Source organism: Panthera leo, chromosome E1, assembly GCF_018350215.1.
Source record: "Panthera leo isolate Ple1 chromosome E1, P.leo_Ple1_pat1.1, whole genome shotgun sequence".
In the NCBI taxonomy this organism is placed as follows: Eukaryota; Metazoa; Chordata; class Mammalia; order Carnivora; family Felidae; genus Panthera; species Panthera leo.
In genome coordinates, this window is record NC_056692.1 from 50,880,381 (window position 1) to 50,907,899 (window position 27,519).

Below are 27,519 nucleotides of genomic sequence, written 5' to 3' on the forward strand. Positions count from 1 at the left end.
GCTTCACAGATATTAATCCTCCATCCCCATGATAAACTTCATTTTTACATATAAGAAAACAGGGTCACCGAGAGGCCATGTAGTGTTTCCAAGACCTCATAACTAGTAAATGGCAAAGCCGATTTTGGACCAGGCAGTCTTTCTCCCCGGTATCTGTTTTTACTACTAATCTGTGCCCTTTAAAGAACCTCAATTTTCCATAAATTCATAGCTGTGTGATTATTAGGAATGCTAAATTATATTAATACATACTTGGGAGGATACCCCCAGCATTCAAGAAACCTCTGTACACAACACAGAGGGAAAGCCTGAGAAATGCTCAGACCTTGAGATGACAAAATAAAATCAAACCCTACCAATGAGACCCCACTCTCTACTCTCTAATTATTGATTGAAGTATTCTATTTTGCATGCTAGGCATTAAACTCTTCTTTCTCTGTCAAGATTTTTAGATTAAACTGTCAAGGCATTTAAAGAATAAAAAGAAGCAAATCAGAAACAGAACAGAAGATATCTGCACTCTATTTAACGGGCAAAACCCTACACACACCAATAGAGGGATTTGTCATTTTCATCAAAAGCTAATAAACACAAACAGAACTTTAGCACCATAAATCAATAAGGATTTCATTTCATTGAGCAAGGATAATATACAATCTAAGGAAAACAGTATTTCATTGATGGGAGAAAATGCAGCCATTCTTAATGGCCCTAATGACATATGAAAGTCTGTTGGCTTTAATAACGAATATTGAGCTAAGATCAAATAAGCCATTTGCTTGAGGGTAAAGATGTAGATAAAAGTAGAGCCTGGTGGGTCTTGAGAGATTTATCAGTTTAGAGTAAAAAGTTTCTCCTTAATTAATCCAAGATAAAATGGCCCCTTTTTCTTTGTGCTTGTAAATATTAACTTTGTTAGAAATTACTGCTCTTGATATGCAAATATTTACAATGAGAGTTTTCATGGAGAAGGAAGAAACAGTCTTAGTTATTACTCTTGTATTAAAATTCCTCAGTAAAGATTAACAGTGATGAAGCCATCTGTGTTTATCATTTACTGAATAGTAAATCCTGTATTTCAATTGGTTCGGCTATGTATTACAAATGAAATCAAATGTGTATTTTCAGAAAGAGCATCAGAAGCCAACCATCAACATAATCAAATTGTATTTGTAAAAATAAAATATTTTCAGTATTCTATGAAAGGAAGAAAACCACACATCCTAAGAAAGCTGTTAACATAAACTTGTACTAGTTAAAAATAATTGCACCAACTATTAAGAATCAAATAACATAGTATACTGATATAACAAGAAAATGATTAATAATTACATTACTTATTAATCATTTTTAGTATTCATCTTAAGACTGTCGCGTGAAGAAATAGGATGTTTACTTTTTAAGTTGAAAAAAAGACTATTAGAGAAAATTTAATAGCTGCCCTACCCTTAAAATTGTCCGTGCCTTCATCTCAAAAATCACTGAACTCCTGAAGGTTCTAATAAACTTCTTTGTTGTGTTTGGCACTTCCTTTTACGTAGTCTCAGCTTTTAAACCGAAGACCAGATCATTCACTGGCATGTTTTTGTCTTTCTTGTTTCGTTCATCTTTATTCTTTTTTTAATTTTATTTTATTCCTAATGAATATAACAAAACAACACTGCGGTAGAATGCAAAGCATAGAAAACACTTATACAGCAATGATCGTATTGTGTCTTCAAAACACCTCTGCAAGAGCAGTGGGAGTAATACAGAATTTTTCTTATAGCGATGGAAATAGTAAGGATCAGGTGAATTAAGTGGTGTGCCGGTGGGCGGCCGGCAGGGGAACTCAGCCTGTGGAGTCTGACTCCAGATCCATTTCTCTTTCCTGTACGAGTGCCTTCTTCCCTTTTCTATCTCTGCACTGGAGAAATCCTAATAGGATAACAGGTATCTCCTCAGTGCGGCATCGGTTTGCATTTCAATGTCAGACAGACCTGGGTTTTAATCTAAGCTGCCGTGGGTGACTTGTAGTGGTTCTCAAAGTGTGGTCCGGGACCAGCAGCATCAGAATCACCTGGGAATTTGTGCAAAATGCAAATGCTCAGGCTCCACCTCAAACCCACTGAATAAGCAACTCTGGGGATGGAGTCCAACATACCTCTTCCTCACACACCCTCCAGGTGATTCTGATAGATATGAAGGTTTGAAAACCAGTGGTCTAGGCCAACGCACATCACCACTATAGAAGTTCTGGTTTTTTTTTTCCATTTAGGTCAATGGTAGCTATGATGTCGGGCTCTTGTGAAAGTCAACCAGCGCATAGTAGACGGGCACTTTAGAAATGTTGACGTTCCCAGGGAATTGAATTGTATTGCAAGAGCTAATTCCCCCTCATTCAATAAATTCGGCACTCTATTTGAAAACAGAAAGGAAGCGATCACCTTTCTTGAATGCAGCATTTTTTCTAAACCTGGATGAGACGACGATTTCTAACTTGTGGGTCAACTGGATGGTATACCTTGGCTGTGTCCGAATTAGTTAGTAGCTGCCATTGAAAAGAAACCAAATGAAGCCAAGTGATTTTTTTTCTACCTAGCAATTTCAGTTAAAACAGAGAGGCATGGACTTTGTCACTACCATTTTATTTGTTGTCTGTTTATGTGATTGTGGCAATGGTGTCACGATAGCTTTGTCCAATGGCCAAATTTAGTCCCATGGCTGGAATTACATAAAATTTACATATCTAAATATGGCTCAGTAATTTAAAAGCCCTCAGTTTAAAAACAAAAAAATCTATAAATTCAATTTTGAAACTCAAGAAAAACGTTTTTCAGCCTGTGTTCACCAAAATATATGAAAGTTGGTCTTAGGTCGCCATATGGAGTGTACAGGTATGAACAGGCAAGTTAAGTCAATTTCTCCTTGATTCCCCTGTTTTTCCTCTTCTTGGACCTACAAAAGTAGAGAATACTTGTTCACTATCTCCCACATGCCAGGTGCTATGTTGTACGCGAAGGGTCATCCCTGTCTCATTTATTTGACTTTGTTTATGGGAGAAAGGGTTAGATAGGAGGTGTTCTGCAACAAAAATTGGGGTCTTTAAGCCACATCAACTGGCCACCTGAGTTTTTGGTTTTAGATGGAATTAAGAGTCTTCCATAATTTGTACATGAGTTTTAACTACCAGGAAGGGGGCAGTGGCTGCCTGCCTTCAGTTTAATTCTCTGTGTGCCCCAGGTTCCTGAAGTTTGAAGAGAAACAATCACTCAAAGCCATATATATATACATATATATATATATATATTTTTTTTTTTTTTTTTTTTTTTTTTTTGCTTATTTTCTCATTAGTTCCCAAAGGTGGGATTCCTAACTTGAGGGAGACAGTGAGAAAAACAAAAACCAAAAACTTAAAAAGCCCTTATGTTACTAAGGTGTAAAAACCACAGGGTTTCCATAATTGGGGTAGTCTATAACCAGAGGGCACACTAATAAATCAGCTTAACTTGCCGGGAAGAAGGGGAAATATTTAGCTATAAACTAGACTTATAAGTGCATGTAACATTATTTCGGACGGTTTCCATATCTCTGTTTACCAACTCTGCATGTCGATAAAAAGATTAAAAGCTAGTTACTCCAGTATTTACAGAGAACACAGGGCTCTGACTAACTCTGTTCAGAATCTCTAGTTACAACACTCTTGAGACAAAGGCGAAAGATGATACGCTAACACATCATGACCTTCGCAATAACTGCTCCCATAGCTGGGTCTAGCCCTGATGCACTGATGTTTATGGCCAGGACATCTTGAGGGGAACCGGTGGTGGCCGCTTCGGTTCAGCCTCAGCTGTCTCATTGCACCGCAAAAAAAAAAAGCTGTTCAATCATTTGCTCGGCATTTATATTTTTAGGCTCCACCTTGCATTTAATCACGTACTTATCTTCCTGCCAAAGTATTTGTGCTGGTAAAACAGGGCAACTCAAGCCAGGCAGAACCTGCTATTTCTGCTTCTGTCAGAAGGGTCAGCGGTGGAAAGGTGGAAAGGCTGATCACAGTGATTTTATAGTTGAATGGGGTAATTGTTCTTTTTTTTTTTTTTCCCTTGAAAGAAAATTCTAGGCTTGAAAGCTCTAAGATAAGGGGGAAAGTCTACCTAAAAACACTGTGTGCCTTCTCCCCAACTTTTGGCTGGTAGAAAACAGATCATCTTTGTTACACTTTGGCTGGATAAAAATGCACACATTATATGGGTAATTGAGGTTAATGAAAACACTTGAAGGTTATTTTCCTAGGTCTTTTTTCTTTCTGAGCTGAATTATGGACCTAATTTAGGTACATAACCCTACTTACAGATTGAGCTGAACTCACTGGGAGCTTTTAGCGTATTAATATGCTAAAGATACCTACGAGTCTGTGGCAGTCATTTTGAATTGTCAAATTCTAGAATCTCTCTTCAATAAACTGTGATTCATCCACTTAGGTGATCAGGAATGTGCAAAGTATTGCATAATTTTGCTAAATTTCTCAAGCAGAACACCTGAAAAATGGCAGTGTCACCTATTGCTATTTGCCTCGATTGCCAGAAATGTAACCATAACCTTGTTTGGAAATATTCTTTAGGAGACATATGGCTACTAAAAAAAGAAAATGAACAAATGACAGGATTCAGAGTCCTTAGCTAGGCAGGTAAAAGCTTTGCCATTTGGGTCCCAACATAATGTTTTGGCGTTCTCGGCCACCACTTCCCTTTTATGAATCCAGCTTTCTTGCTTTACAAAAATGCTGGGTTCTTTGCTTCCATCTGGAGAACATAAATCTTTTCCCTTTGACTCTCATTTACCCAGGCATTTCTCTCAAAGCGCTAGCCAAATCTACTTTTTGCATGGCACCTTACCAGATGAATTTGAATTAAACCAACAAGAAGCCTGCCCCCTTTTATACCTTGGTAGTTTCTGTTTTCTCTTCTTTTTTTTTTTAAGCTGATTTATTTATTTTGAGAGAGAGAGAGCTAGCATGAGCGGGGGAGGGGCTGAGAGATGGGGGAGAGAGAGAGAGAGAGAGAGAGAGAGAGAGAATCCCAAGCAGGCTCTGAGCTGACAATGGGGCTCAAACCCACACACCATGAGATCATGACCTGAGCCAAAATCAAGAGTTGGACGCTTAACTGACTAAACCACCCAGGAGTCCCTGTTTCCTCATCTACTTACTTGACCTTTATCCATGATCCTTTCCCACTCATCTGACTGTTAACCAAAGTAAAACTGGAATACGAATACACTTTAAGCGGTAATTTTCTGTTTGTTCTATCTTGTCATCTAAATACCTTACTAACTTCTTGTGGATTGGCATCATGCCTTAGAAATCGTAAATTTGCAAACAACCTGTTACCTGCCTTTAATATAGGAAGCAGAGGAAGGCCTAACAAAGAGCATGTATTTCTTTGAGGCAAAGAATAAAATATTAGGCTTAGAAATGATACAGAATAGAATTCGTTCCTTGATAGGACACACTGAAAACAAATTATAAATATGCATTATTTTATTTGGAGCCCTCTTTCCCAGCAGTACCCTTTCCTGTCCCCCAACGCACGCGCACACACACACACACACACACATACATGCATGTGCGTGCACACATACTTCCTCCTTCTGATGCTTTAATTTTATCTGTGCTATTGGTTACTGGCCTAGTTCTTTGTTATTACTCCTGGTAGGTTTTTAGTTTGCTGTTATTACCTATGTAGGGCTTTATGAGACACATAGGGACTTCTTTGCTTGATTTTATTTCTTTTTAAAAATTTTTTTAAATGTTTATTTATTTTTTTGAGGGAGGGAGAGAGAGACAGAGACAGAGACAGAGACAGAGCGTGGGGCGGGGGGAGGGGCAGAGAGAGAAGGAGACACAGTATTCGAAGCAGGCTCCAGGCCTCTGAGCTGTCAGCACAGAGCCTGACGTGGGGCTCGAACTCACAGACCACGAGATCATGACCTGAGCCGAAGTCAGATGCTTAACCAACCGAGCCACCCAAGTGCCCCTCTTTGCTTGATTTTAGCCTATACTCTTGAATCATACTCGATGAAGAGACACTTCTCCCTTATTTTACCCTCTCATGTAATATTTACGTTTAATTTGAGACTTTTGGGTGCTAGGCTTGCAGAGTGAATAACATTAATATGTCAAGTACTACAATGGCCAGGGTGAGAGGGTAATTTGAGGCAGGTAGGAGGGCTGGCCACTTGTACTGTTTAAGCAAAGCCTCATTCCTAGGGCCAGGAAAACAGGTTTTCTACAATACCAAAAAGTCTAAAATTTGGTCTATGCCATAAATAAAAGAATCCTAAAATGTCTTTCTAAAAACACATTTAGGTGAAGCATAGCAGGTTGCTAATGTTTGGGACTTCGTTTTAATTGTTTTATAAGTCTCAGTTTTCATATAGAATCAAAATGACTTAAACGATATCTTTCAAAAATGCTCTTGTTCCCTTTAACCTGTGTATTCACCATGATGGAAGAAACTGCATAAGCAGACTCATCCCCCCAGGAAATAGATGGCTAGTGATCTGTAGGTGTCACGTCAAGTTGAAGAGCAACTTTTTAAGACTTCCATCACCTCTCAACCAGAGAGTAAGCTTCATATCGACAATGACATTGCTGGAAAACAAACTCAGAACCTGAGTTATGTCGGGCAGCTGGTTTTATGGTCAGAAAGAATTGAGTGACTTACTAGTCCATCAATGTGAAGGTTGGAAGGTGGTAGAAGGTCGCTCAGAGACAAAGGAACAGATGGAGGAAAATCCTAAAAGGTGTAAAATAACCTTTCAAATGCAAGTATGGAAATTGCATGAGTTTTTTCAGGCTGCTGTAACAGGGTGGTTTAAAACAAAAACATATGGGGCACCTGGGTGGCTCCGTTGGTTAAGCGTCCAACTTTGGTTCGGGTCATAATCTGGCATCCATGGGTTCGAGCCCTGCATTGGGCTCTGTGCTGACAGTTCAGAGCCTGGAGCCTACTTTGGATTCTGTGTCTCCCCCTCTTTCTGCCCCTCCCATGCTCATGCTCTGTCTCTCTCTGTCTCAAAAATAAATAAACATTAAAAAAAATAAAACAAAAATTTATTCTCTCACAGTTTGGGAAGCTGGACGTCTTAAAATCAAGGTTACCCTCCTGCCACAGCCTCTAGGGGAGGAACCTTCTTTGCTTCCTCATCTTGTGGTAGCCCGAGGCTCCTTTCTTATGGCAATGCTACCCCAACGTCTACCTCTGTCTTCACATGGCGCTCTTCTCTCTGTTTGTATGGTCCTTCTTCTCAGAAGGACACCAGTTATATTGGACTAGGGCCCACGCTAATGACCTCATTTTAACTTGACCCCATCTGCAAAGTCCCTATCTCAAGTAAGATCACAATCACAGGTGCCAGAGGTTAGCACTTCAAAATACCTTTTTGGGAGGAGACAACTCAACCCATAACAGACAATGATGGCAGAAAAATGAGACACTCCACACTTGCCTCAGAAAAGAGGAGAGAAATACGATGAAATGAAGGATGACCTTCCTTTCTTTTTCTTACAATTCTTTCTTTTATTTACCATTTTTTTTACTGTTTATTTATTTTTGAGAGAGAGAGAGAGAGAGAGAGAGAGACACCGACAGAGCGTAAGTGGGAGAGGGGCAGAGAGAGAGAGGGAGACACGGAATCCAAAGCAGGCTCCAGGCTCTGAGCTGTCAGCACAGAGCCCGACACAGGGCTTGAATCTACGAACTGCGAGATCATGAATGACCTGAGCTGAAGTTTGACACTTAATCGACTGAGTCACCCAGGAGTCTCCATTTATATTTAAAAAAAAAAAAATGTATGATAATTCTTTCTATTACTGTGCTTTTAGTTTATGTTGGCCATTATAAAATGGTTAGATAATACTAGAAGGAAGCACTTAGTTTTTCTACTTCTTGCTTTGAATCTTTCACCCCTTCGAAGAGGCACAGCCCCACCTTTCTTTTGTAATTTGTTGCAACTATCGGAATTTGAGGATTTGTCAGTAAGCAGGCAACCTTACTGCTGATAATAAACAAAGGGGAAGACCATATTTCACAAAGAGGAAAGGAAAGGACAAAGAAAAAGGGCAAAATGAAAGGAACAAGTAGCTGTGGGTTGAAGAAAGGTGAAAGACATGAAGTATTCTGAGAAATAGCTATCCTACAAACATGGAGAAAGTTTGGGTACTTGGGTATTGACGCCACAGCCTCATGACTCAGATTTTCTTCCATAATTTCTCTTGCGCCCCAGACAGCCGTGTGTTCTGAAGCTTCCTCTATATTTTCCAGATTTCCTAGCCTAAAGAGAAAGAACAATAGTAACATTTGCATTTACTTAAGGCTTTGGAAAAAATCAAAGTGAAAATAAAAGTAACCTTCAAGGAGCGTCTGCATGGAATAACTGACTCAGCTATTTTGGCCAGGCTTGTCTTTTTTTGGTCCTTATTTTCAGGGCAGCGATTGCAATATTTTCAAACAGGGAAGGGCGGAATGGTGAGACTGTCAAATGAATCTTTCTGAGAAAGGAGACATCCACAAGCTGAAAAGACGATTGATTAGTGAGTGTTGGCATTTGTGATTTTGAAAACGTGGCAGAAATCGAAAGAACTTGCATTGTTCGCACTTAGCAAAAGTGTGCATTGTATACACAGACGCCATCTAGACCGAAAGAATGGGCTGGCAAAATATTCAAATTACCACACCCATCCATGGCCCTTTCTTAGCCACTGATGTAAGACCAGAGAAATAGAGCCAACAGAAAAGGTGGGGAAAATGGTAAAATGCATCTACCTTACTTTTTGTGGCTAAAACAAATTTGACTTAGTCGATATAACAAGGCTGAAATATATTATACACTGTGCCCCCCACCCCCAAGGTTTCAAATAAATTTGGACTATTAAAATAGAGTCACACTTGAAAGTAAATACAAAGTGGGTAAAATGTAGGAACGCCTGGGTGGCTCGGTTGGTTAAATGTCCCCCTTCGGCTCAGGTCACGATCTCGCAGTTCGTGAGTTCAAGCCCCGCATCAGACTCTGTGCTGACAGCTCAGAGCCTGGGGCCTGCTTCAGATTCTGTATCTCCCTCTCTTGTCTTTGTCTCTGTCTCTCTCTCAAAAATAAATAAAAGCTAAAAACAAAAAAAAGTGGGTAAACTGTCATGTGTCCAAGAACATGATGCATCCATCAGGCTAGAGTTACCAGTCCTGAGAGGTGGGAGGAGGTGTTGGATCTCAAGATCCTATACTGCAAGGTCATTTAATTTCTCCACAGAAAAAATCATTATCACTGAGTATTTGTTAAAATAGCTTTCATTAAGATCAGAGTGATTCAGTTATAATTAAATCAATCCGGTTTTAATATATTAGCTAATAGATAATTAGATTTCTAAGAAAGCCAAGCTACCCTAAAAAAAAATGAGTGATTAAATGCATGTTTCTCTTTTGAGTCCTCTAATGGAGGAGTCTGAATACTTTATTTGGGGAGTTTTATTCATAGATGATCCAATTTATAAGTACTGGTGAGGAGGCAATAGTTTCAAGAAGCATATTTATTCAAGTAGTGCCCCACATTTTATTTACCACCATATTGTGGTGTTTGTTTTGGGAGGCTGGATATACAAATGGACAGCGGCCAAGACCATTAGGACAATACAACTCTGACCCATAGCCTTTATAACAAATAGGTGACAAACCCCAGTCTGGAACAGTGAGCCCCAAATGGTCAAGACTTGGTAATTGACTTCCAAATTCCCAATTCTTCTCCCTGCTTCTAAGTGAGAACCCAACCAATCACAGAGAATTCCCATTTCTAGTTAGCTTTATTCCAGCTTCCCAGGTCAATAGCCTCTGATCATACCTGAAGCTTTCCCTTTTTTCACTATAAAACTTCCCTGCTTTCTTGCTTCTCTTTGGGTCTCTGCCAAACCCAAGCGATGATGGCTGACTCCCTTGCTTGTTCTCTTTTGGGTAGTCTTTGTTTATTTCCACAATCTCTATTATAATTTCTATACAGAAACCTTTAAATGGCAAGACGAGCTTTGCCCACATTTAGAAAATCATTTAGGGCCACTGGGTACTAAGTGTAGTGGCAATAATTCTGAAAGCCAGAAAAATTGTTACAGTTGGTTCAAGCACGGGTCAAGATCCCTTTGGCCTAGCTCAGATCTGTGATGATTTGGCATTTGTATTACTCAATCTTACTTCTAAGTCATTACAGCAAGTGTCCTACTGCTTGGGAGTCTCTTGCATACAGTCTGGTTTGGGTGATAATTTTCTCTGGGGAACTACTCAGGTGTAATGGACATTTCCTGTGGTTGGTTCAAACTGGCTCTCTATCCTGGAGAAAGTCGATTTTGCCTTTATTAACTGCAAAGTGTGTAGTCTTTGATATTACAAGATTTCGATTCTAATCCTGCCAGTAAGTTTTACTCCTCATGGGACTCTGAGGAGAGTCTTTTAACATACTTAAGTTTAAGTTTGCTTATTTAAAAATTGGTAGCAACATTAGCACCCGCCATATGGGCTGCTTCAGAATTAAAACATCGTTCCTGTAAAATGGTTACCCTATTATTATATCTTGTAATAATAAAATAAATACATATTAATGTATTTGATATTATTATATCAAAATAGATGTTCGTATTTCCAGTGAACAGTCTTTTTTATACCTTACGCGAGGACACGGAACATTTCAAGCAAATACTTGGAAATTGCTGGCAAGTTGTTAAGTCTTCAGATGGTACTAGGTAGCAGATCAGCCCGGTTACAAGACAGTAGGTGCGTTACATCCTACCTTCATATGGGGAATGAAGGCAGTTGTTTTCATAACTCAAGTGATGTACACCTTCTGCTGTATTAAAAACCAAGTCCCTCAGAGCTGAGATGAGTTGGCATGAGACAATCAGGGATGGTTTTGACCTTTGCATTCTCAACAGCCTCCACTGGTTGGGCAGGTTATAGCTAGTAACTCGGTTAAGATTTTTGGATATAAATGTTGCTTTTTAGACTGTAGACAAAACTATATGTATATATGTAACCCCAGAGGTACAGGAAGGCCCACGGCACAGCCAGCCGAAGAAGGTAGCACATTGCCTGTTCTCTCTTACATCCCATCACCATCAAAGGAAGGCACCTGCCACAGTGAAATGTTCATTTTGCAGACATGACGTGTGCACATTTCATTTCTGAATCAAACAAAGGAGTAATTCCCGGGCATTTTATGTGCATTTTTCTTTTTTTTTTTCTTTTTTTTAATTAAAAAAAATTTAATGTTTATTTATTTTTGAGAGAGAGAGAGAGATAGCATGAGTGGGGGAGGAGCAGAGAGAGAGGAAGACACAGAATCGGAAGCAGGCTCCAGGCTCTGAGCTGTCAGCACAGAGCCCGACATGGGGCTTGAACTCACAAACTGTGAGATCATGACCTGAGCCGCAGTTGGACGCTCTACCCACTGAGCCACCCAGGCGCCGCTGTGCATTTTTCTTAATATGATCACAGATTCAGGGTTAGCCACTTAATCCCAAATGAGACATGACCTCAGTGGGGTTGGTTCCTTGACTAACTTTTGGAATTCCTCACTAGGACAGTGTGGATCGCATTGCCTCTGCGCTCCTGTCCCCTCACTGACATCTAGGATTTATTTGAGGCAGAGGTGGCGTCTCCCACCATTGTTTTCAGGGCAAATACCTGTGGAAATTTCACTGTTTTTGTCACAAACGCCATTCAGTGGCCAATCGGGAAACAAAGAAGGGAATGAGTTAACCTTGTTAAAATTCTTCAGTCAAAAAGCGTTTGTTGTGTTTGGTGGGTTTCATTAGAAATTAGAGAAGCAGGTCATTACAGGGAAGTAGGATAATCTATTGGGAGCATCCAAAACACTTTTTGTGTATTGTGAATACACATATGATATTAGATTCTTTTTTTTAAAGTTCATTTATATATTTTTGAGGGAGGGAGGGGGGAGAGAGAGAGAGAGAGAGAGAGAGAGAGAGAGAGAGAGAGAGAGAGAAAATGAGAATACACAGTCAGGGCAGAGCCCGATGCGGGGCTCAAACTCACAAACTGCGAGGTCATGACCTGAGTCGAAATCAAGAGTTGGATGCTTCACTGACCCAGCCACCCAGGCACCCCTGATATTACATTCTTGACAAATGTCAACGAGAACGGGGACCCTCAATACAACCCCACATAACGTATGTTTCAACTTCCCTACTGTACCTATTTCAAATGTTTTTCCATTCTCTTTCAATCTCTAATTCCATCTCCTCTCCCCACTACCCTTCGCTCAACCAGCGAACCCAGTCCCAAGCTTCTTGTGACCCACCTATAGGCTCAATCGCAGCTTCATTCTTTCCTTGGAATCATCCTGGACTGCTTCCCATCCCTCCAGTACAAAACTGTTCCTTTCCCTTCCCCTCCTTCCCGATGGATTTCTGACTCTTGCAGATCCCATGATGGAGCCAAATAAGCAGTTTTATTTTTCCTGCTAATGCTTATTCAGTGCTAACACCATTTGTCCCAACCAGTTGCATGCAGGATGAATAGAGTAAGGGTGTAAATTACACCCTTGGGGAAATGTGACTCACAAGTAACTACTGCAGAGTGGATTCACTGAAGAACAAAAACAAACATACCCATGGCTTTTAAGAAAGTAGGAGCCTATCCAAGAGTGAAAAAAAGGCTAAACATGAAAACAAGTTTATTCACTGTAGAGTTTTAAGTTGAATATTTATAGAGTTTCCTTAATGCATGCTAAGGACTTAATACATGCTTGCTGAATTATAGGGAAACATTTAAAACTTTAAATCATGTTTTGCAGTATCCCTCTTAACAAGCCGGCAGTTTTTAATCCAGTTTTTTTTTCCATTCCATTAACAAAACAATTTAGTGGTGTATATAATTAGGCTTAGTGGTATATAATAATTGCTTAATGGTGTATATATAATTGAATGAGAATGTGCCCTAATATATCAACTTTGCAGTTGATTTTATTTTCAGCTTTATTTCCTTCCAGTACTTTGCTTCATTTCCAGGGCAAACGCCAATTTGTCTGTTCTGACCCAAATATTAGAAGCCAGAGGGTTGCTCTGTGACATGGTATATTCCCCCCATTCATAGACACTTTGATGTTGCATTCTGATGGAATTAGAGCTTTGAAGTAGAATTTCGGGTGGAGTCTGGAGTGATCCTGGGCCGAATCTGGACTGATTCTGGGCTGGTCAGAACAACACACTTCAGTAATTATGAATTAAAATATGCCACATAGTAAAAGAGACCTTCAGAGGAGAGGAACCAGGATGCAGAACAGATACTAAAACCTGGGTCATCACACAGTGCTCTGTGGGAGCAGCTCATACCGACTCAGGAGAGCCAATGGTGCCCACCTCTTACCAACTTCACATTCTACGACATCACATGGTTGGAGTATATATACTACAGAAATTGGCAAACTCTACCAGTCTGTACTTTTTTTTTCCCCCCTCAGAGAGCCTATTAAAATTTACCAGCACATCACCGCTCATAAGTAAGTTGACTAAATGTCTCAGCAGTCCTGGTTGACAGGCCTAGTGACTCATCGTTTTAGCATTTGTCCCTACCTTTTACACTTTCAAAGGTGACAAATTAAATAATCACTATGCAGATCAGCAATGATTGGAGGCTTTGGAGATTTTTCACTCCAAGAGGTGAAGACTGAATTAGAAAGAAGCAACTATAAGATTCTTATATTGTCTGAAGAACTTGCCCTTGGAAGTGGTACAAGACTTGTTTTTCTGAGGCACAGCATGAGGACCGGAAAGTCTTGGGAAAGCTACAGGGAGACACATTTTTATCTGAGCTTAAGGAAGGACTTCCTCATTGGCAGCAATGAATCATCATAAAACAGGAACAGAAAATGTGTGGGCTCAGTGAGGTCCCTGTCAATGAAAATGCCCTGAGACTGAAGGCCAACTTGAGGGGATTTGGAAGGACTCGAGCAATGATTTCTTGTTGCGTCAATGCCTTCTCGAAGATTCATATTTTGAGTCGAATACTCCTGACAGTATTTGATGCAGGCATTTTGGCAATTCTCAGGGGGTCTTTGCTGGCTAACATGTGTGTTTTGTAGCTGATACAACAACCAGCTGGAAAAATAATTCCTTCAAATTCAGAAAAAAAAAAAAATGACCCAAACATAAACCTTATTAAACCTCATGTTCAGTTTTAAAAAAAAATAAATTATTATCACTAATTTGCGAGGAAGTACATGCTAACCAGCTTACACCGATTTATTTCTGATTCCAAAACTGTTAGGATGCTTTACTTTAGCACAGTTTGGCCAAAGAGAAGAAAGTAAGTCAATGGGTTTCATGTAATTTTAGGATCATAAGTAGTGGGAGAGGAACACACTATTTAGCATCACGGACTTCAAGCACTTTGTATCCTATGGTAGCGAGAGTTAGAATAACAGGAAGCCCTCAGGCGAGCAAAAATGGCACCTGTGAAAAGTGTTTGGGTCTATCTGAAGGCATGGTTGCAGCAGGGGCTGAGGCTGTAGGAAACAGCCTACAGTTGCCCACTGAGTATGGAAAGCCCATTTAAAACAAACCATTCTGTCCTTTACCTACGGTCTATAATGGATCACATAAAAGTCAGACTTTTTCGGGGCGCCTGGGTGGCGCAGTCGGTTAAGCGTCCGACTTCAGCCAGGTCACGATCTCGCGGTCTGTGAGTTCGAGCCCCGCGTCGGGCTCTGGGCTGATGGCTCGGAGCCTGGAGCCTGTTTCCGATTCTGTGTCTCCCTCTCTCTCTGCCCCTCCCCCGTTCATGCTCTGTCTCTCTCTGTCCCAAAAATAAATAAAAAACGTTGAAAAAAAAAATTTAAAAAAAAAAAAAAAAAAAAAAGTCAGACTTTTTCTTCCCTATTTCAGATCTCCTTACTGAATTAGTCAGATCATCATATGGATTATCATGATTATCATTAGTTCGCTGCTCCAGCATGGTTTTCTCCAAGACCAAAGCCTCTCATTTGCACGTCTTTAAGCTTCCCTATAACTTCTCTGCCCATTCCTTCAGCCATGCAGCTTCCTCCAAAGCTTTCTGTATTTTATTTGATTTGTCATCAGCCGGAAACCTGCACTCATCCACCAACCCACATGCCTCTCTCTTCATACGTCCCCAATCGGGCTGTTAGGTAACAACATAGCGACGACAGATATTATTGTCTGATACTTTTAAAGTGCTTTACAAATATTAACTTATTTACATCTCCTGAGAGCTACACGAAATAGATATGTTTGTTATCTCTCATTTACAGATGAGGGTACTGAGGCACAGAGTGCCTAACAAAGTAGCTAGAGACAGTTTCTAATCAACAGAGTGTTCCAAATCTCAGCTCTAATCAGTATGTTGCCTCTTACTTTAAAGGTAACAAATTGAACCAATCTTAGTACGATTTTCTGTACGCCAATGTTAGCACTCATTCTTCTGTGAAATGTGTTTTATTCCTACCCATTTTCCTGAAGTCCGCCTTTCTTCTTGTGAACATGTATTTTCACAAGTGTTACGTCAGACCCTTATTAAAGTCGATGTTAAAAAACACTGCATCCTTTCATACACATTTTATATATGTACCTTCTCCTTAAAGCATTCACATCTGTTACATTTTGTGAAAGAAATGACAATCACATGTTTTTTTGAGTGCATATTCTCTTAGAGATTCCATTAACTAAGAGTAAAACTCATCTACCCGGTTCTTTGAGTCTAAGACAGTGATTCTCACTCAACCCAGAGTTGGTTCCCCCCACCCCAGGGGACATCTGACGATGTCTAGACACATTGTTAACTCTCACACTGGGCGTTGGAGTCATATTGGCATCTAGTGGACACAGTTTAGGAATGTTGCTAAACACACTGTAAGCGCAGAACATCCTCCCACAACAAAGAATTACCTGGCTCAAATGTCAAGGCTGAGAAACCCGGTTCCAGGGTATTCTACACATTTAAAATAATTCTGTTGAGGGCAGTCTATGACCCTCTTCAAGAGTGTTATATAAAGCTATATAAAAACTATATGCATATAAAATTAAATCTATTATTAACCTATTAGTCTGTCAGTTTAAGTAGACTCAATTTATATGTCTTATATTTTCTCTTCTCTTCTCAGAAGTTTGAATAGTTTATAAAGGACACAGTTTCATAATGTAGCCTTAAAACAAATGTGACTCTTACGGAAAATTGTTCTAATAGCAGATTTCTTGTTACTCATCCATTAATTTTTTTTAAGTTTTTATTTAAATTCCAGTTAGTTAACATACAGTGTAATATTAGTTTCAGATGGACAATATAGTGATTCAGTGCTTCCATACATCACCCTGTACTCATCAGGACAAGAGCCCCCCCGTCATCCCCATCACTTATTTAACCCACTCCCCACCCACCTCCCCTCGGGTAACCATTAGTTTGTTCTAGTCTGTTTCTTGGTTGGCCCTTCTCTCTCTTTTTTCACCCTATCCTCATTGTTCCTTAAATTCCACATATGACTGAAATCATATGGTATTTCCCTTTCTCTGACTGCTTTATTTAGCTTAGCATTCTACTCTCTAGCTCTGTCCATGTCCTTGCACATGGCAAGATTTCATCCTTTTTTATGGTTGAGTAATATTCCATTATGTACCACATCATCTTAGAAGAATGCATTAATTTTTTAAAGAATAAAGTATGAAGCATAAACTGCATACCAAGCGATGTTCTAGGCGAACAAGTAGGATTAAACTACGATAAGCTGTAGATCAATGTTAGGATTATTTTGGTTAATGTTTACTGAATAGTTATTAATGTGGGGCTTATATTTCCTGCGGTTTATTTATATCATTTTACACCATTATAAAAACAGTTTTTATTTAAGATGAAATTAAGCAAAGTATTTTACAGAATGTAGGAAAAAATAAGAAAGAAAATATTGAAAGAAAACACCTGATTAAATTATTTGCTTTTCATCCAGTTAGGTGGAATTGGTGGTTAGTATTATATCCTGCACAAAGCAGACCCAGTTACTGATCTAATAATAGTATTCTCTTCTCTCCCTATGGTTTTGTAATGAAACTCTGAGATCAAACAGGTTGGACACCTTCTTCAAGTCTCCTCAAAATACTTAACTTATAATGGAAATGACACACAGGACTAATGGTAGGACATTTAATTTATTAAAAAGCCAATAAGTTGGCAACATCTTATTATAACTAACATCTCCCATATTCCAAGAGAAAATAGAAACTCCTCCTGAAAAATGAATCCCCCCTACCCTCCTTCCTATCCATCACAGCATTTTTCTGCTCCAGATGGGATACATACAAGTCTCCACTTCCTCCCGTCCTGTTTCCACTTGTTCCTCATCTAATCAAGCATTTGGCTCCAGAATGCTAGTGAGACGTCTTTCATCAGAGTCACCAGTGACATCACATTGCTACATCCAATGGTCAACTCTTTTTTTTTTTTTTTTTTTTTGAGAAAGAGTGAGTAGGGGAGAAGGAAAGAGGTAGAGAGAGGAAAAATCTTAAGCAGGATGCATGCTCAGCACAGAGCCCAATGTAGGGCTCCATCACACAACCCTGGGATCATGACCTGAGCTGAAATCAAGAGTCAGACGCTCAATTGGCTAAGCCACTCAGGCAGCCCACTAAGGGTCACCTCTTAGTTCTCATTCTCACCATCATTAATCTCTGACCCAGATAATTGATTCCCTTGTTCTTATTACATTGTCTTCACCTCAGACCACATCTCAAGGTTTCCTTTTACTTCAAACAGTTCACCTTCTCAGTCTCCTTTGTATGATCTTCTTAATCTTCCCAACTTCAATTCGGAGAGGCTGCCCCAGAGCTTAATCACTGGAACCCCTTTCTTTTCTAACTATTCTCACCTCTTGTCCGGTCTCACCCATGTTCACGGCTATATACATACTGATAACTTCCAATCTTAGATCTCCATTCTGGATGTCTCCCCTCAACTCCAGAGTAATGTATTGTCTACCCGCCATTTTCATTTGGTTGCCAGAGAGCATCTCCAATTACCACAAGAAAACCTCAACCTCAAAATTCCTTCTCTCTCAGTTCCATCGTCTCCAGAAACAGCACCAGTATTCACTCGATTTCTTGTAAATGTCCGCATTTTCATGACTAGCTCGTTCCCAATTATAAGTCTTCTCTATAGGCAAAAGTGGACATTGAGTAAGAAGCGTATTCCCTCCCTTATCCTAGACGTACAAGAAGCAAACCAACACGCCAGAAAACAAAACAGGTTGCTCAGAAAAAGATTTACACTTTGTCCTTGGAACCACTACTGAGGATGTCAGTGGTCTTCTAGGGGCACACACTTCCTTGGAACCCAAATGAAATGATGTTGGGCAAGAGGCTGTTTGCTTTAGGTGTAGGATTACATAGACAAGGTGTGTGTTTGCACAGAAAAATCTTTACCGCGACGAGAGAACATCTACACCCACAAAGAACACCCTTGGAAGAAGCTGTAAGAGTCCTGGAGGTGATAGAGAAAATCCAGCCTTCGGTTTAGGGGCAGTCTCGGGCCATTTTGCGATTTGGGGGAGATCCTTGCTGTTGAACCAGCTCACAAAGGTCTGATCAAAAGACAAAGATGTAGATGGGCAGCAGAGGAAGGGTATTTCTTCTTGATCCTTGTTTTCTGTAAGCCACCATTGGCAAGACTGTCTACTACGTGTAGGCATGGGAACCGGTTAAAGAAAGTGTCGATTCACTAGAGTGAGCTGAGAACTCGCTGGCCTTTGTGTGTGGTGAATGTGTCCGGAAAGGCAAAAAAGAGCGAGATTCTCCTGTGGGGTTTCTCATCTCCATGGCGGTAGGTGCTGACGGCTCCAGAGAGAGCAGGAAGGAGCAAAGAGAAGCGAGCCTGAGATGGGTAGCTGCACTGTTCTCAGGAGATGAAAAGGACACCAGGTTTGGGTCTGACCTTCATTATCTGTAACTGAGGTAAGACCATCGTGTGGGTGGCAGACTGACCGAAGCCTCAACTGACTGCTTGCCTGATCTTGAGTTGCTTCTTTTTTGCGTGTGTGTCTGCTAATAGGTGCCTTTAGGAGGTTTCTTTTCACTCTTTTTTTGCTGTATGTTCCATGGCTGGGAATCGTCTTTTTTCTTTTCTTTTTTCTCCCGTATAATCTCTGGGGAGTGCTGCACCAAACAGATTAAGAATGTGAGGGCCATTTATAGATCAGTTAAGGGAAGTAACATTCAGAGAGAGAGAGACTAAAAGCGTGATGACTTAGCCAGCTGAACATTACTTATTGACGTGGGACAAAGTGGAAAACGATGAGTCTTTAATTTCCTGTGGAAACAGTCATTCATCAAACCATCTCTTCTGTATGTCTTTGTCACTCTACCACTGTTCCAAAGTGACAACGAAGTGGCCTGGAGAATTTGAAACTGTGTGTTAAAATACGCTGTCTTTGATTTGTAATTCATTGTGTCCTTACACCTAAAAATATATAGATGGAAATGCTGGAAAGACTCATTAGAAAAAAAAAAAAAGCTGCAAACAAGTTAACTCTGATAAAGAATAAGCTTCTCAAACAGTGAAGTCTGATGAGGTATAAAAGGCCTGGGTTTTCTAACTTTTACTGTTTTTCTACTACTCATTGTTGTCTTACGATTTGCAATCTGGACCGTTGCTATGGAGTAAATAACATCTGTTACATTCCATGCCTTCGGCTTTCCGTGTCACTGGTGGAAGGAACAGAGGCTGAGATAATGCGGTTTGTCTACCTGGAAATTCTAAGCCTGCAGAGATGCAGGGCCATGGGTTTAAACATACGTATATCTTATTGATGAAACTCCTTAAGCTTTTCTTTTAAAAGCCTTTTCCTCTGCCCCTTCTTTGATTTGTTTTTCTGAGGCTTGACATAATTCTGAGCATTCCGAGGGAGCTGGGGACGATATCCCCGGAGGTTCTGAAAGCCCATAATCCTGAAGGTAGAGCCCAAACTGGCTGCTTAGCAGAAGTGTGACTCTCCCAATTTACTTAGCTTCTCTCTGCCTCCTTTTCAGAAGCCTTTAATAATGTGTGTCTGTCAGATATCACTGAATCTCATTTGATATGCCATCTGGCACATAGGGAGGGCATACTGTGTGGAGACCATGGTTTCTAGCTCCGTGTTGGAGAGGAGGGAAACTGATGCAAATGTGATAGCGGGTTAATAGCTAAGCTCAGCATAGCATCTCAAATGGCTCCACTCCAACGAACATAGTTCTTGTTCTCAGCCTTGAGAAAACCCCAGCCAATTGCAGTTTTGTAATCAGGAAGGCAGACTACTGTTGCAATATTGGAGGTAGTCCGGGCAATCTTCACCAGCCTCGACCTGCTTCTGACATGGTTTTCTGACCAGCAGTATGGAACCTTTTGGCTCTCAGACATCTGCATTCCATCCCCGGGCCTCACCTCTCTGATGAGCCCAATCTCTGCAGGGCACCTAGGCAGGGGAGGTCAAGGAAGATATGTGGGGCTGGCATGGGGGGGCAATGAGGGTCAACAACAGAGAGATGGGGCCAGGACATTCTTTTGTGTATACATAGTTTAATAAAGGCGAATCAAAATTTCACACTTTGATCTCTTAAAATCAAAACATCTGCCTCTCTCAACGTCACAGTGGCTGCTTCGAATCAGCCGAGGCAAAGCTCCTAGTCTGTCCAAGTGATAAGCTTCAGGTGAAAACTGCTGGCATTTATGGGACGCCTACTATTTTCCAATGCTATCTGATTTAATTCTCTTAATCACCCTTTTGAAAGCGACGGGGATCAGAGGTAAAATCACTGCTCTTAATTTCGCTAGGTACATGAGATGAGATTCAAAGAGAAATCAGTCTGACTCCATAACTCAAATCTAAATGATTAAGGCAAAGACGCTATTTTGTTTGCATTACATGAGTAATATATCTAGAATGATAGGTTATGATCAGAACCTGATAAGGTCCTTCTGAGACCAGACCATCAAAACCTGAATTTGATTCATCTAAAAGAGATGGTCTGCCCAACCTCACAGTGGGACTAAGGGGCACCCTGGAACACAAGAGTAAATTGATCCAGGAGCAACTCTGGCCCTTGGAAACTTCCCTGTCAGCTGTTAACCTGGGTTTTTTTCTAAATTTTTGCTAAGAAAAATCCATGATCCAGCCTGAGTTTGAGTTTCTGTTTGTTTGTTTGTTTGTTTGTTTTTAAGTTTAGGGCACACAGAGAAATACAAAATGAAACTAGGGACGCCCGGGTGGCTCAGTTGGTTAAGCCTCCAACTCTTGATTTTGGCTCAGATCATGATCTCATGGTTTGTGGGACTGAGCCCCTCATCAGGCTCTGTGCTGACTGCACAGAGCCTACTTGGGATTCTCTCTGTCTCTGCCCCTCCCCTGCACATGCACACAGGCACACACTCTCTCTCCCTCTCTCTCACACTCTCCCAAAGTAAATAAATATTTATTAGAAAACACAATGAAAATAAAAACAGCTAAAATAAGAAAGTCAGTGCATGAACAAAAAACATGGGTATGATCTTTCCTATTGTCATGACAATATGGCTTATAATAACTAAAAAAAATTAGAGGACTCAAGTGTCTTTAATGGGATGATGAGGTCTTTCTGACACTTTATTTTTCATCTTCTTGGGAAGTCTTTTACCACCATTCATCTCATAGTATTGGAGTAGAGGTTATTAACTAGCTAATGAAAAATAACCTAACAGCAAATCTTTAAATCTTCGTGAACAAAAGAAACCCTCAGGGTTATGTAATTGAACCTCTCAACAAATTCAGGAAATGTCTATATATTCTTCAAGCTGATCATCCAAATTCAAGTCCTAATTTTCACTCAATTTTTAGAGATACTAATAACAAAAATATTCTTCTTGGGGTGCCTGGGTGGCTCAGTCAGTTAAGCATCTGACTTTTAATTTACACTCAAGTCATGATCTCATGATTGGTGGGATCAAAGTCCCCCAGTGTGCTCTGTGCTGACAGGCAGAGCCTGCTTGGGATTCTCTCCCTCTATCTCTCTCTCTCCCCACCCCATTCTGCTTCCCTCCCCTGCTCTCTCTCTCTCTCTCTCTCTCTCTCAAAATAAATAAATAAACACTAAAAATATTTTTCTTGTTGTGAATATTAGACCTGCTTCCCTATAAATCTCATACCCAGATCCCCCTCCAACCCCCTGTGGTTTCACACAGCCAGCTCCTTTCTTTCCTGATGGATAGAGATGTCCCATCTCTGCATTCAAGCCTATGAAGTAGGCTCCAAGTATGGAGCAGGGACATGTTGAAATGGTCTCAGCACATCTGCTTCACAGTACAGGGGGTGTAGTTGGTACTCGGCAAAGGTTCTGAACATGCAAGTGTATATTTTCTCTGATATTTTCTTCTCCTTCACTTCTTCCTGTGTTCCACTTCTTCAGCATGATAGTGACTTCTCTTAAAAAGTAAGATATCCCGAGTCAAACATGACACTGCAGAAGGGAAATATCTCCAAGTGAACAAACGTTTGCAATTTTCACCGGGAATTCTGTGTAGATGAAAAACTTTTTTGTTGAATCTTTGCCTTGATTTTCTGGGAAAGATATACTTTTAAGCTCGTTTATGCTTTCCTACTGCTCATCTTTGCTGGCTTCTGGGCTTGAGATTGATCAGCTTTGAGGGAAATCATTTGCCTAAGTTTCCCTGCTGTCAGTGACTCCAATCCCTAGAGCTAAGGGTATTGACCTTACAAGCGGGCCCCTCTGCTTCCCATCTTGAAACGGGTCAATCCATAGAGCACCTAAGTGGCTCTAAAACACACCTAATGGGACTTAGCCTGTACCTCTTGCAATTGGCTCTGCTCTGAACCTGTGCCCAGTCGTTGTGACTGAATTTTCTCTTTTTTCCCCCTGAGATGAGGTCCAAAGACCTACTTCATCCTGATTCTGTTTCTAACAGTTCCTCCTCTCATTAAGGCTTAAAACTTAAAAATTTAAAATTAAAAACTTAAAAATTTCTTGTATTTTTTTTTCCTCCCCCCAGCATTTACTCTCTGTGTGACCCTGACTAAATCTACCCACCAAGTTAAGCTTCAGTTCCGCATCCTGAAAATGGGAATGATGCTGATCACTGGTTGTCAGAATTTGGGGGAAAATTAGCTTCATGGACATAAAGTGCCTGGCACTTAAGATGTGTCTCCTTTCAGGCTCAGGATTGTATCTGACCCTTATCTGTTCTCAATCTGGAGCCCAGATCCCGAACCCTAGCTCCACACCTAGAGCCAAATTACTCTTTCATGTGGAGTGTTCACCTGTCTGAGTATGTACATGATGCCTGTTCTCATTTCTCTTCAATTCACTACCTCTGTTTTTTCCCTTCCTTATTGTCCCTTGGCTTCTCACTGGGTGTCTGTTAAGCTGATTAACTGTAACTCTTTTCTCTCTTTGCTGTCTTCCAGCAGCTCTGCTGAACTTCTCTTCTTCTGCAATTGCATCACTAGGCTTGCTTCCAACCACACCCAGTGTCCCCCCACTCCTTAGCTTTGACCTTAGGAGTCTGGCCATTATACTGGGTATATCTGCATATATCAGATTTGATACTTAGAAAGACATTGCCATCTTCTCCCTCCATAAATGTTCACAGCCATTTGGGGCGACCCTCTCAGCTTCCTGGGCCCGCGTGCTGAGAGCAAGAAGCTATGACCGCTTATTCCACAATCCGCTGCTTGCTCGGCCTTGGCTGACACTCTAGAGACTGGAAGACACGGCACATGCTGTCATTCACTTGCAATGTTACCAGGTACTTCTCCACAGTGAAAGGCACTAACTACTTCTACCTAAAACATTCTGGACTGTAATGGCAATATACTCTTTACCCTTGTGGAGTATTTTTTGCAATGACGATGGAAACGTGTCTTTTCCCAATCCCAATTTTAGATGGTTTTTCATCCTTTTATGAGATGGTCAGTCAGGTGTGGCCACAAGAGCAGATGGCATTGAGGCTGAGGGAAACAGTTTGTGATACTCACAGGCCCTCAAAACAGGAGGCACAACACACTGCACGGGGCCACATGGGAAAGACACCAGGGTGATCAGAAGACAGGAGTGATAGGAAGATCTGATCCATGACCTTTATAGGGGTTTGGGTGGAAAAGGCAAGGCAGGACAGGCCAAAGAGTTTTGCATTGGCTAATTTAAATAATTATGGTGGGCTTTGGGCTATGGGAGTGGTCCTTAGCTGCTCGATACCTGGTCCTGGGATGGCTAAGGCAGAAGAATATTGCCTCCTTGGGTCTACGGGACAGATGGAGGAGATATGGCTCTGCATTAGTTAGTTTTTATATCAGAAGCATGTTCCAGGCTGGGTCCCTCGCTGTCTCTAAGAATTGGCTAACCCTGGGAGGGGCAGTCTCTCCCCGAGCTGGAATGTTGTGTTTTTGTTTTTGTTTTTGTTTCTTTTCTTTTTAGGATGTCCAGATATCAAATACACAGACCATTTAAAAAATATTTACAATACGTACTCTCATCTCTCTGATGTTACCTGACAAATAGGCTGTCCTCAGTCATTGGTTATGGCATGAATTTCTCTTTGTTTTACTGTTGCCGGGCTACCACTGACAAAAAGCCCCTTGTGTTTTGGGTCCCTCTTCCCTACACCCACCTCCCCATATCTAATAATCACCATTACTATATGAGAAGGTAGATTTGTGATCACAGTTTGAGAGTGACCTTGAGCAGGCCCATGTTCTGTCTCCCCCTGTGGAAAATGGCCTTTGCCCAACTTACAGGGATTCATGAACAATCTAGAGCATGGGTGGAGGGAGGGGAGGGGTGGGGGTGTGGATTTTCTAGCTCACAGATCAGGAACCAGACTGACACACACACGCTCTCTCTCCAGCACTGAGTCTTTATGATTAGAACTGATTCCTCTGTAAGAGTCAAGCTACTGGCTGCACAAGGAATTCATACCAAAATAAGTCTGTGTTCTTTGGATCCAAGCAGTAGGAAGCTTTATCCTTGCTGCTTTCCTCAGGATGCTCGGTGACATCATCCACACTGGATTGTTTTTCCCTTTGTGTTCAAACACTGGCTTCATTCCAAAGGGCGTCCAAAGCCAACAAGCCTTCCCTCAAGCCCACCCATTGGCTGTGTAATCTCACAATTGGAAACATTCCTCTCCATGAAAAGGCAGCGCCCAATAAGCCCTCATTGACAGCATTCCCCAACACCCCCAACCCAGCTCTGAGTTTCCTTTGGCCTCTTTCCTTGCTGACACTTCTTAATGGCTCAATTAGGTGGGGTTTTGCTGGTTGAAAGTCACTTATGCTTGTGTATACTGGTGTGCACATCAACGACTGCTCTTACCAGTAGAGTGGGTAGATATATCTTAAGAAAGCTTGAAAACAACCACTGATGCTGAAATTATTTCCCTATAACCCTGGTGTTTGGAGCTACAGGAATAGCACACAATTTCCTTAATTCTAGAAGATCTGTTTCGAGCCTTAGATACAAAAATATGCATATCCAAGAGCATGACATTAACTTTTATGCACCATTTATAATCCAGTTACGGAGACTTGGGCTGAAGCCTGCTTCTTTAGCAGACAACTTCATTTCTCTAAGCCTTAGTTTGTTAACTTGCAAAACATAAAAGATATAGTAAAACTTGCTTTTCAGGATTGCTATTAGGATTAGGGGAGAGGGACACAGCATTGAGGCTTCATTCAGCATTGAGCTGAAAAGAGTGGAAGGAAGATGTGACTACAAGTAGGAGCAGGGAGCACATAGAGAGACCTTGATTGGCATCACAGATTGCCTGTGGGTGGGATCTTCAAGGTTGCACCACACTAAGCTCCTTGGTGGTACTCCTTTGACTTCCTGGCTATTGCTCTTTAGATTGTGGAGATTTTTATTAGCGCTGTTCTATTGAACTGACAGTAAAAGCTCCTTGGGGAAAGGGACTAGGGAAATATGCCCACAGACAGGCAAGGTCACAAATCCCAATGTGTTGTTGCCCTGCAAGGAGTGTTCTTTGGTTCAAATGACCAGGATAGAGGTCATGAACAGCACGGCTGGGGAGAGGAAGTGGGGATCTGTTTTGCTTAACGGCACATGCGTAGATAGCGTGTTGCCAAGCCAAGCCTGGTACCAGGAACCCAAGAACACAAGTGCAAGTTCTAGGTTGGTGGTGCTGGAGAGGAAGAGGTGGAGTCTTTGGTTTTCACAACATTTCAGTGCCATTTGGTCAAATATGAATGATTAACAGGACAAATATTCCCTCAGCTTGTTATGTTTCCGTTCTTAAATGCTTGTGGATATGGAAGCTGGCACGGACATTTTCCTAAGTTGTTGAAAATCTGTCTTTGAGGATGGGTTTGTCATTTTTTTTGTTCAATGAGGGCATCCAATCTATCTTTCTACTGGAAAGTTACATAAAATTTGGAAGTTCAGATGCCAACGATGTTTACATTTCTTGGTTAAAAAGCCAATATTTCTTCCTCTGCTCCTAAACTCTATGAATGGAAAAAGCTATTTTAGTTCATAGCATATTCTTTCCATTAAGATTTTAAACTTCTGCAGCATTGCCAAGGCTCATCTGTTGAATGAGTTTTTCAGAAATGTTATCTACCAGACATGGGTGCAAAGTGGCATTTTTATAAAGTTGAAGCAAAAGGTAATCACATTACCAGAGAAAGCGTTCTTTTCCATCCCCTCCTCCAATCAGTCTCAAATAAAGGGAGGCCATGTCGGCTACCGTTACAATGGTATGAATAATTTTTAATAAAATCAGTAGCTAAAAATTGTTGAACTTTCAGAATATATTGGAAACCTTTTCACATGTAGCTATGCTGTGTACATTCTTGGCTCAGAATGAATTTTGATTTGGATGTGGGAAATCTATTTGTTCAAGCCAAGCACCACTTAAATTTCCATAGGCAGATTATCTGCTGGATGAATTAGCCCAAGCAATTAAAAATAAAAATTCCTAAACTGCCTTTTGCTCAACTGCCCAGAATGTTCCCCTTGATTACATCCTGCCTGTCTGATAGCTTGAATCCAGGGAACAGAAAAATCATTTTAATAGCCTGCAAAGTACCGAAATGGGGCATTCTTTCCAAAGCATATGATTTATCCCAAGCCAAATGCAAATCGATTTCTCATTGCTTTCCTTCTGTGGCTTATCTATAGCACCATCTTCCTTCATTAGCCTACAAAATCAAGAACTGACCACCAAAGCAGAATGCTGGGGAAGCACCTCTGCACCCTAAATGCTGGGAAAGGTCTCAAACCCAACCACCTTTCTTTTGCAGCTACAGCATCATGCCATGTCGTTACTAATCTACCACAGATGCCTCCACTCTCCGGCGGGTTGCCTTGACAAAATGTCTGTGGTATATTTGGCAAGATGGAGCTCCTCCAGGGCGGTAACAGTCTTCATGATCCTCAGTGATAGCTCGCACAATGCCTCAGATTAGTTAAATGTTAATCGAGCCGAAGAATACACAAAG

General features: G+C 40.9%; 1 protein-coding gene across 13 annotated transcripts in view; it reads left to right on the forward strand.

The window, feature by feature from the left end:
* The window catches only part of KCNJ16 (potassium inwardly rectifying channel subfamily J member 16), a 167,008-nt gene that overhangs the window by 99,869 nt on the left and 39,620 nt on the right, over positions 1–27,519 (forward strand). Inside the window, exon 1 of one of the 13 annotated variants that reach the window (XM_042914981.1) lies at positions 18,484–18,991. The exons of the other annotated variants lie outside the window; for them this stretch is intronic. The gene's annotated coding sequence lies outside the window, so the exon portion shown is untranslated. Of the gene's footprint in view, positions 1–18,483; positions 18,992–27,519 lie in introns of those variants that run through there. 13 annotated transcript variants of the gene reach the window in all.